The sequence below is a fragment of the Eulemur rufifrons genome, chromosome 13 (assembly GCF_041146395.1).
Source record: "Eulemur rufifrons isolate Redbay chromosome 13, OSU_ERuf_1, whole genome shotgun sequence".
NCBI classification, from domain to species: domain Eukaryota; kingdom Metazoa; phylum Chordata; class Mammalia; order Primates; family Lemuridae; genus Eulemur; species Eulemur rufifrons.
In genome coordinates this window covers 11,276,771-11,288,436 of record NC_090995.1, presented here as the reverse complement: position 1 = coordinate 11,288,436, position 11,666 = coordinate 11,276,771, and the positions used below count along the sequence as shown (strand labels likewise).

The 11,666-nt window shown below is 39.4% G+C and overlaps 1 protein-coding gene across 4 annotated transcripts in view; it reads left to right on the top strand.

Annotated features, from left to right (window-relative positions):
- The first annotated feature begins 1,592 nt into the window (after positions 1 to 1,592).
- The window catches only part of PTPN13 (protein tyrosine phosphatase non-receptor type 13), a 149,987-nt gene continuing 139,913 nt past the window's right edge, over positions 1,593 to 11,666 (top strand). For all 4 annotated transcript variants that reach the window (XM_069485536.1, XM_069485534.1, XM_069485530.1 and 1 more), the window contains exon 1: positions 1,593 to 2,072. The gene's annotated coding sequence lies outside the window, so the exon portion shown is untranslated. The remainder of the gene's footprint in view (positions 2,073 to 11,666) is intronic.

The following is an 11,666-nucleotide window of genomic DNA, read 5'->3' as shown; positions in this document are numbered from 1 at the left end:
TTGGCTGCACATTTTTTAATTTTTAAAGGGCTGGAGAGCGCCCGCGGGTCTCGAACTTGCTCTGCCTCCGCAAACAGGTTATTAAAACGCCGTCGAAGGAACCGCTGAGCTAAAGCCAGCCCTTGGCTGCCCATTTTAGCTATCACTGTTCTCAAATTGTTTCAAGTGCGCTAGTCTTCTTTCTTAGACTCCACGGTTGACTCCTTGAGGGCAGGGGCCTCATCTTAAAAATTCTATTTTGCATTTTCCCTTGTGTGTAGCCCTGTGTGTAATCACATTCTTGCAAGGCACCTGTGACTAAAGGCATCCATCACAGTTACTCACTTTGTAAATGATACAATGAAAACTCAAGTGCTCGCCAGTGGTAAATCATTCCTATTAATTCCCTCATTCATCACACCTGTATGGCAACTTGCGGGGGGGGGGGGTGTAGGGAATTCAGATTGCAGCTTGGACTTTCTTGGAGGAGCTAGTCAAGCCTCAGAACGCTCCATTTTGGAGCCAGCCATGAAATTCACATTCCCCTACAGGCTCAACATTAGGGGTCCCAGACTAAATGCACCCCACATCCCCTTTCCAGAGCGGACCAGAGTACCCGATCCCCGCCCCCCCCCCGAGAATAACCCAAAACCTTCAAAACCCACGTCACCAGATACCACGTGCTCACGACTTCAGAAAGCCACTGTTCTAAACTACCGAAACTCAGATCTCCCAGCTGGCAGCAGGGGACCAGCTAGCTACCTGGATTTACCTTTGCCAGGTTGTGCTGTGCATACAAAAACGGAGAGGGTTTTTTTTTGAGATTACGTTAAACTTTTTCCTTTAAATTTAAGGAGCACCTCAGTTTCCTGGAGAAAATAACAAGACCCATATTGACATATTTTTTTTCAAAAACACGAGCATCTGAGTTTTCCTCGGGGCCTCTGGGGTTGTGCGGCCACCACACCTTTAAAGGTCAACTGTATCACTGTGGGAAAACTCACCGAGCTGTTTTCGTCGACCTCGCCATTTCTAAGTTGCTACATGGCCGCAGGGAGCTGGCAAAGCCCCGCTTTTCCTCTCTCCCCTTCTCCTCACCCTTTCAAAGCCCAGATCGCCCGGCGAGCACGTGGAAACAAGGCCGAGCAGCAGCTGGGGGCGAGGGGGGAGGGGCTATTTAGATTGACAGGGGTAGAGCGAGCAGTTAACGCATTTTTAACTTTCCCCCTCACTCCGCAGCGTCATGAAGTTACGTTTCTGAAGCTGGAAGCGTGGGTGCCGTCGGCAGCATTTCCCACTTGGCCTAAAAGTACGAGTCCGCATGGCGAGGGGTTAGGAAGTTTGTTGCGCGCCTATCAACCTGAGCGTCTGGTTAGTCAGAGGAACGCGAAAAGCCAGGCCCAAGGCACCGGTTGTCATGGGAACCGGGGCGCCGGTCTCCCCAGCGACCTCTTCCTCAGGGAGTGGGCGGGGCTGGAGCCAAGGCGGACCAATGAGATCGAGGGGAGCTCCCGGTGGAAGATCTGTGGTCCTCCCGGAGCCCGGGAAGGGTTGAGTGACAGGCCCGGGGGGCGGGGCCGGCGCGGCCGCCTGAGGTGGAGCCCGAGCGGTGCGAGTAAGCTCCAGCGGCCGCGCTGAGGCGAGGGTGACACACCATGCTCACGGCCCCCAGAGACCGTCGTGCTGGCGAGCCGCCCTCCCTAGCTCCCCGGTCCGCCTCGGTCACCTCGGCAGCGCTCAGAGTGTGCTGCAGGCGTTGAGCCGTCCGCGCCTGGGGATTTGGGCGAAGCTCTCGGAGGGGCGCAGCAGGGCGGCGAGGGGGCGCGAGCGCTGTGGGGTCAGGCAGTCGGCGGGGTCGCCTCTGGAGGGGCGTTTCCGAGGCGAGGAGGAGGAGGAGGAGATGCTGCTCTTCTTCTTTCCCTCACCAGGCTCCTTCTCCAGCTCCTTCAGCCCACGCCCGCAACCGCTTGGGGGAGAAGAGGTGGTGGCTCTCGGCGCCCGCGGCGGCTGCCGGCGGCCCGACGCCCCGACGCCGCGTCCCCGAGGCCCTCGCCCGGCGCGCCAGTAGCAGGACGCGATCTCCGGACGAGCCGGTAAGGACCGGAGCGGCCCCGGGCTCCGGAGTGCGTGTGCAGACGTGCGACACAAAGTGCGGCGCGCTCGCCGGCCTCCCCCTCTCTCTACTCGGACTCCAGTCCCCGAGCCCAGCTCTCGTCCTGCCCTGGTGGAAGGAACTTTTCTTTGGTTTCGGTGGCGGGGTGTTGGTGGGTGGCGGGGTGGGGGCGGGGCGACCGGAGCGGGGAAGAATGGGATGAAGTTTCACCGCTAATTAGGTAGACCGGCCCCTCCGCGGAGGAAAGCCGGATTCTCGGGATGAAAGCCCGGAGGGGGCGAGTGAGAGCTTGGGGGGTCATAGGGAGTGACACTGCCCCAGCAGACTTGCACAGCTCTGCCCTGTGCGTGCCAAGGGAAGGGCTGCCGGAGTCTGTTTCCAATTTCTGCAAATGATCGCGGAGATGGTGTGGTTAGAGGCCGCCCCGAGGAATGTGTATGTGTAAGGCCTTGCAGAGGAGGGGAGAGGGGGCAGGGGAAGACACGCTGCCCATGCAAGCTCTTTTATTGCTTTTCTTCTCTTTGGTTAACGCTCTAACCCTCTGCCCCCCGATCACTTGGTTGTGTAAGTGCAGAAAGCTGGAAAGCTGAAGTTAAACCAAACTCCAGAAAAGTCTTCAGAAGTTTAATTTTCTTCTGTTGCGAATATAATGGAGAAAGGGAGGATGGGGAGTGATATCACTAAGAGAGATTTACAGCAATGCAGTTTTCATTGACCTTAGACGTATTGGATGGGGAAGCATTGTGGCTTCTCGCATGTCAATCGAGTGTATATTTTTCCAGCTCATCTTATTGCACGACACCACTCTACACTTCCAACTAATCTCTCCGACAGTCTTGTGTCTTTGGGGTTTAATTGCATCTTTGAAACAACAAACGCGGTGACTTCATAGGGAGCTGCCTGGAGCTGAGTTTACCTCTCAGAAAATGGGGCAATCGGGTTTGTTTTCAAGGCGGGACCTAAACAAAATGTAGGACACCTGATCCGTGGGATGAAGGGCGCTGGGAACTAATTAGCAAGATTTTGTTTTTCCCCCTCCCCTTCCCCGCCCCCCAGCAAGATTTTAAAATTTGTAACTAGAGAGTTTACTGAAGGTTGGAAAAAAAAAAAAATAAAAGTCGCTGTATTATGAAACAGGCGTTGGTATTTTCCCAAATTCTTGATGACTCGCTTGGCAGGGTCCAGGTGAAATCTTGCTTCATGTCATTGGCTGCTTGTGGTAGTGCTGTGATACAAATTATTTCTCCTTTTAATATCTCTAGGAGCATTTTTTTTATTAAGTTCATGCATATATTGATTCAGTAAATTCATACAGAGGCTCACTGACGACTATCCAATCCTAAGTTTATTATACTTTTTTCATAACATTGCGTTCTAACTTTGATGTTCTAGAGGCTTTGTGGGCTTATGTGTGGGGAAAGGACAGGATGGAAGGTGGAATTAAAAATACAAAATATCTGGGGCTAGTTGTTAAGAAAAAAAGACTAATTTCATAGTGTCTTTCACTTTTACAATTAGAGAATTATGACTTCCTTTACCATCATGTAGGTTTATCTTTGAATTTACATTTGTCCAACCAAAATTTTTACTTGCATGTAAAGCCTGCTTACATTTTGGAGGATGATTACTAGCATCCAAAAATATAAATAGCTTTTCCCGATGCAAGTAATAAACACACACACACAAAACCACTCAAACCAGTGTCAATTTAAAGGATAGATTTTAATACTATGATAAGGGTCAAAAGCTGTAAAACTTATATTGCTCTTGTTTTTTTGTTTGTTTGGTTTTTGTTTGTTTTTGGAGGGATGCCTCCTAAATGCAGGATGTGAGTATGAGAATTGGCTAATCAGTTGTTTTGGGTAGATATAGATAATAGGTGTTCATCTTTAAATGAATGGAATTGATGCATCCTTTATTTATTATTAGGAGAAAAAGGTCTTGCTTTGTTCCACCTTTGACAGGTTAAGGATTGGATGGGGAAGCATTGTGGCTTCTCGCATGTCAATCGAGTGTATATTTTTCCAGCTCATCTTATTGCACGGCTCCAAACATACTGGAGAAAAGGACTATAAGGGTTAAACTACTATGACTATTTCTTTTTATTTCTCATCTTCTTTTGACACAGTGTGTAATTTAAAAAAAAAACAAACTACAAAACATTTTTTATAATATAATTAAATTATAGTTAATACCGTTTGAAATTGAAAACAAACACAGGCGTACTCCAAGCCAGTGCATTTAGGAATTACTCTTGTCAACATATTCTTATTTTGGAATATGCTTTGGAAGAACTGTGAGCCACTGAAAGTGTTCTCCTGTTGGTCTGATGAACCAAGTGTGACTCATTTGAGTTAATGTCACTTTACAAGGTAGGAGCCTAAGAAAGGAGAAAAGATAGATTTTGGGTCTCAGGATAGAAGGATCAGTGCTGACGGGAAGAGTGAGGATCTGTTGCTCTTGATTTCCCTTGTTTTTTTCTGAAAAAATCTTTCTCTTTTAATTTGAAAGTTAAAATGGGTCCAGCAACTCAGCAACTAGATTTTTAAAGGCTAGCTTTTAATGAGTAAATTAATATAGGACTTTTAATGTTCTAAATTAAAGTTAAAAGTTCCATGCTTGCTGTAAATACATCACATAAATCAAAACTGCTTTGGGAAGAGAAGTTCTAATAATCCTTTGAGTTTAGTGGAAAAATGAAAAAACATCTTTATAAACCTTCCCTTATCTTATTCTGGTTTGGTGTCAGGCCGGGTGCAAAAGCATGTTATTCCCAACCCTCTTCTTAAGAATGTGTAACTATCACTAATAGTTTGTGAGGCAGTAGGAGACCAATTGTTTAATTCTTTAGGATAAAAAGATAGTAACTCCTGAATGATCTAGTATAGGCTGGTGTAGATTTATTTGAACCATAAACTTAACATGTTTTCCCCAGAGTTTGCTATCAGATGCATAGGAAATATAGGAACTGGGAACTGGTCCAAGTACCTGTTAAATGTCTTTGCCTTATCCTGTGCTCTGCCATCGAATCCTGCTTTTTTCCTATTTCTATTTTGTTTCATTATGTTTTCACACTGGTAAAGTGTGAAAATTACCTGAAACCAGCAGCCTCAAAGAGAATCCTTCTGCAATAGTATAAAAAATGTGGAGGACTTTTATTGTCTGACAAACGTGTGTCTAAGTCCTAGAGACCTTCTTTAAGTTTACTTTGCCCATCTGTAAATAATGTAATAATATGTATCTACCTCCCAAGATATTTTGAGGATGAAGTTAAATAATCTTTGCAAAAGTGGCAAGTGCAAGTTGACACTCAATTTTTAGTTTGCTTCCTTCTTGGCTAATCTCTTTTACAAAATTAAATAACATTCAACAATCACAAAAACTTATGACTTTCTACTCAGATCATTCCTAAATATGTAGCATGTGTAACTCATATTTAGCCTTCAGGGGTTTTTACTTGAATGTGAGTTGTCAAAAGGCCCTCTTCACCTACTGGCCAAGAAATGTCATCTGTGCTTAATAAACAGTTTCTTAGTTTTTTTCTAGTTTAGTGGTATTCAGCTCTGGCTGTACTTAGAATCAGGTAGCTTTTAATAATCTTTATGCCCAGGCCTCAAACCAAACCAATTAAACCGGAATCTTGGGGGAGTGAGACCCAGGCATTCATATTTTTAGAAGCTCCTTAAGAACTTAAATTATAACGTGGAGCCAACTTGGGAACCAATGTTCTAAACCCCACTAGAAGCTGAATATAGACAATTTAGTTCCCACAAATGCAGCAGCATTTTTTTATGTTGTATTATAGTCCTTTCCTCTATATAAATCACAAGAATTTTAAAAAATATATATGTCTCAGAATCATCTATATACTATGCCCATCTATAGGACTTTTTACTATTTGGATCAAAATTTAAGGTACAAATATTTCTTTCCAGTTCCCTAGAGCTGTACTGTTCAGTGTAGTATCCCTAGCCATATATGGGCATTTAAATTTGTATTTTAATTAGATACAATTTAAAATGCTATTCCTTATTCCCAGTGACCGTATTGTAAGTGCTCAGTAGCCACTTGTATCTATTAGCTACTGTATCAAACAGCCTAAAACGGAACATTTCCTCATCACAGAAAGTTCTGTACTGCTTAGAGGTTTTGAAATTTGTATACCAGTTTCCTGTCATCTGAAACGGAATATATGCATAATTCCTCTTATTAAGTCATTTCCTTCAGATTTGTGATTAAAAATTTATAAAGTGTTATTTTTGAAAGTGATTTCTTTAAAGTCATGAGAAATACCATATTTCTGATACATTACCTATTTCCTCAGTCTTTTGTATCTAGTCATGATGTTTTCCTTTTCAAAGTTAACTGAGAAGAGCAAATTTAGTGTCCTTGTTTTTATTACTTATCGTGGTATGTTCTGGATCTAAAGGCTTAATTGCCCTTATATACTACAGAAGTTTCAGGTCTGATAATGTGATGTCCCAAAACACTGAAGATAGAAATAGTCATTATTTCAACTCCAGTGCTGAGATTTGATTAAGGCTTTCCTTTTTGGCAAAGATAGTTTTTCTTTTTTTCTTTTACATATGGAGACCCTTAGTTATCAAATGAGATGGTTTTTCAACAGAAACTGTCTTGTTAATTTTAACGTGAGTATACAGATGCAAGAGAAATTTTATTTTTTTCCCCACATACCCCCTTGAAAAAAAATGAGTTTCCTAAAAAATTTCAGATGGTTGGAAGCTAAAACTGTGTCAGTGTCATCTGATTTAATGGTGTTTGCCACTTGTTCACTACTAATGCACAGCATAGAAGAAACTGTACTATGAAGTTCGTCCTAAACCTCCTCATTAACACGCCTAAGAAAAATGTCCTTTAATCAAAGTTTTATTGATTTAGTATGCTCTGAGTAGAGTTGAGAACAAAAATTAATTTCAATTAAAAATATTCTTTGTAGATGGTACATTTCTTTTTACATAAATACATGCTTTTTTACCTACTTAGATCAGACAAATTTGCAATGGAACATGTTAAAAGGAAGCCTGGTGGAATGTTTTGTGTACAATATCATTTTCATGTTTTAATGCTTTTCCACTTAGTTGTAATGTGGTCTATGGAACAAAAATGAAACATACTTGTTGAATAACTTAAGGTTAGAATGATTGTATAATTACATTGTTGTAAAGACATTCAAAGTTGTGTTTTGTTTTGTTCTTAGAAAAAGATGTAGCCTGAGAATGTTTTTAAATAAGTGAATCCTTTTAAGAAATTAAGTTTCTCTTAGCACCATGTAAATACTATTTTGCTTCTTCTAGAAAAGTGTAATTTTAAAAATTAACAAATTGTTTCAGGTCTTAGTATAGCTAAATATTTCTTCTGAAACATATATATAATTCAATATTTGAAATGAGAAGAAATAATCAGTATTTCGGGACATGAATTTCACTTTTGAATGATAGATGAATTCCTTCCTCACCGTCTTTCATATTCCTGACTTGAACTGAGATATAATTTCCTGGAATTATTTAAACATAATATTGATTAAATTTATCCTTTACGCAATCTGTTTTCTTTATTTATTTATTTATTTGTTTTGAGACAGAGTCTCACTCTGTTGCCGGGGCTAGAGTGCCGTGGTGTCAGCCTAGCTCAGAACAACCTCAAACTCCTGGGCTCAAGCAATCCTCTTGCCTCAGCCTCCTGAGTAGCTAGGACTACAGGCATGCGCCACCATGCCTGGCTAAGTTTTTCTATATATATTTTAGTTGGCCAGATAATTTCTTTCTATTTTTAGTAGAGACGGGGGTCTCGCTCTTGCTCAGGCTGGTCTCGAACTCCTGAGCTCAAGCGATCCTCCTGCTTCCGCCTCCCAGAGTGGTAGGACGACAGGCATGAGCCACCACTCCGGGCCATACAATCCATTTTAATTTTATTTTTATGCTGGTTTCTATGCCTAGATCAAGGAATGAGCTTAGAGCAATGATTCATATGTAACATATCTCAATTTTTTAGTAATGTATGTAAATTTACCAAGGCTGAAATATATTAATATATTTGAGGCTGTTCTTCATGAAAGCTGGGATAGGTGTTTCTTTTTAAACCTAAAAATTAAAAATAAAAATTAATACAACAAATGTAATGGAAACTTTAGTTCAGGAATGTTCCGTTATTAGATCTAAATTAAATAAACTGTATCGTAACTGCATGTAATTGAGTTCAATTGGAGCTGTGAAATTCTGGTATTGCTTTAAGGAGTATAGAAATGAAAAATAAGATATGTGTTATTGCATAGTGCCCAACAATACTATAACTTCAGTTATAATTCACGTCAACATATTCGCCTATGTTCATAGTTTATATCATATAATTCTTAGAGCTACTATGACAAATCTAGAATCTTAAATTTTAATGAGAATTTCTTTGAATTTTTAAATAACAAGGATTATTTTAATGTGGTCATGTAATATATCACACTTATGGACTAAAGACCAAACTGAACTATGTTTTTAAAATAAGATTTCATCTGAATCTTTCTTAATGTTTATATTAGTACAATAAGCCTTCTTCTAACTTCAAAGGAACTTTAAGATTGTATTGAGATACTAAGATTTAATTGAAAAATGAATAATACTGTTCTTCCACCTACAGGAATACTAAAGAATCACTGTAAATAAGCCACATCATTTGAATGTTTTCTAGATGAATCTATAATTATGAATCTGGGCTGATCTAACCCCATTCTTACACTCAGTTTCCTTTTTCACTATTCTTTATTTTATTCATCAATTCCTACTCTTTGCCAGGTACTCTGTTAGGCACTAGTGATGCACAAAAAGGACACATTTTCAAGACAGCAGACTTAGTGGAACAATTTTTGGCCACATAGCTTTCATCATCTGAGTTAAGGCTGAATAAACCAAGCTATTGGCAGGATGTATTCGACAGAATACCTGCAAAGATAAAATTAAATAATATGTAAAATTGCCTTGTGAAACTTCATAGACACATAGGTACCTATCTAAATATATATAGATGATTTGGTTTTATTCAATAGATGCTGCTGGTATGGTGTTGACCACTACCATTTGGTTTAGAGAGACAGCATAGCATGGTATTTAAAGCATAGACTTAGAACCAGGATGCCTGGGTTTTGATTTTTGACTCTATAATTTATTAGCTCTGTGACCTTGTCCAAGTTACTTAACCTTGCTTTTTTCTCATCTTCAAAATGAGTATAATAACCAGGCCTATTTTATGGGGTTGTTGTGAGGACCAAGAGTTAATACACATAAAGCATTTACAATAGTGCTTAATACATACTATGTGTTTAATAACTATTAGCTGTTACTATTTTTGGTATACTTATATTTGATTTATACAAGTTTTTTTTAACATTAGATACAGGTAGTATATGAACTTCAATATGGTTTTTTATGGTTTCAAAGTTTATGGCCCTACTTTTTTTCTTGGGCTATATGTTTCTTCCACACATTACTTGGGCTTGTTGATATACGTGACATGTACCTGATTTTTATACACTTATTAGAACTTGTAAAATGAATGTCATTTTCTTCAAACTACTCATGTTGAGAACACTACAACTCCAGTTTTAGAATTACTTTTAGAACATATGGTATATTGTTTTAAATATCCTTTGTAGTAGCACATTTCCATTCTTTGAGAGGGGGCTTGCTTTAATTAAATAATATATCTATTCATGTTTTAGAAAGGTGAGTGATAAGAAGTATAATTTCAATTAAAATGAAGAAAGAGGCAGCTCTCTTGGAGGCAGCTAGTGTACAGCTGGGGAATGCTGGGCCACGTGTCGTGCCCTGCACTGCCCAGACTAGCAAATGGTACAGTCAAGATGGCTAAAGTTGTTTAATTCCTCAAAACAACTTTATGGTAAATTGTATTAACTTCCTTTTTACAGATAATGGAAACTAAGGGTGGAGTTAGATTAATTAACTTGTCCAAGGTAATATAGACAGTAAGTGCATCTAGGCAATCTTGTTCCAAAGCCTATGTGCCTAAACACTACCCACTAGGTATTTTAACAGTGAAAATCATTTATAACTTTTAGTTCAGAGTTGGAAGTAATGATTTTATTAAGGTGTTGTCATTAAGAATAGTTTATGACCAAGTATCCATTCCTTGCTTAGTGCATTTAAAAATTTTCCTTTGATTTGGTTGACAGCTGTTATTTACAGAGCTCCAAACTGTTGGTGACTGCTAACAAAGTTTCTTTTCTTCTCCTTTGAATCAACTCTTTCAGTAGGGTTAGATCCTTTGTATGTGGTGGAATACAACTGTGCCTGATAGAAGAACTACAAAAGTTTCTAAATTTTAGTTTATCATATGGTTTTAAAATTCATTCACTGTATAATGGGTTGACATTTGCTCTTTTTGGAGATGTGAAATTTGTACCCTGGAGTTCTTTGAGACAAAATTAAAATCACTACTAACCCTTTCCCGCAACTGTCTTCACATTTTTTTTTCACTTAAGAGTTATATATCATTATCTCCATGCAGATTGTTTAGATGATCATACAGGTCTTTTATTAAGAAACAGCTTTTACATGATGAGTGCGATGCGCGCTGTCTGGGGGATGGACACGCTTGAAGCTCTGACTCAGGGGGATAGGAGGGCATGGGCAATATATATAACCTAAACGTTTGTACCCCCATAATCTGAAATAAAAAAAATAAATAAAAAAAATAAATAAAAAGAAACGGCTTTATTGTCCTCTGAAGGGGATGAGTTATGCAGGCTTCAGTTTTTATAGCAGATAATGTTTGTTTTATCATTCTTAAGTATCTTATTTTTTAGATTACAAGTTGTATATTGTACAAGGTTCAAAATGTACAAAGATTGAAAAGCAAGTCATCTTTCTACTCTTATCTCCAGATCCCTTCCCTAACGTGCTTTTCTGTATCTTTCATTTTCAGTAGTGTCACCAAAGCCAGGTGGAAACATTAAAGACATGGCAAACTGATGTTTTAGTCTTTCTCAATGTGAAACTTTGTATGTACCCTCTTAGGATGCTAAAAAGTTCTTGGCTTTTGAAAAAAGTTTGTACAGATAAAGTCTTCCTTTTTTATCTATTAAATAGCACAACTTCATTTTTCTGGTTTTCTTTTTTTTTTTTTTCCCTCAAATTACCTCATTAGTCAAGCATTTCTCCCACTTTTGACCTGTTAATCCCCTTCTTTTATTAGCAATTAAAAATCTGTTAGTAAAAGCAAACTTGGATGTCTTAGCACTATTTATTATCCTGTTTTAAGTTGAAAAATTTCTTCTAACTGGAGTTGACAAATATTGAGTACAACCGAAGTTGGATGATTTTATGGTTGGAAGGGGAACTATTTCAATTTTGTCATTTTACAGAGTGCTGGGTGCAAAAATTTAGGTGTATAGAATTTTTTAAAAATGTTTGTCCTAGTTTTCTTGGCTTAAGCATAAATACTGAAGACTAAATATGGAGTTACTTTTATGGATGTAAAGTTCAGATATTTTTTCTTGCTTAAATAGAATGCATTGAGAAGAAAGGTATACCGGAACATAATTTTCTAA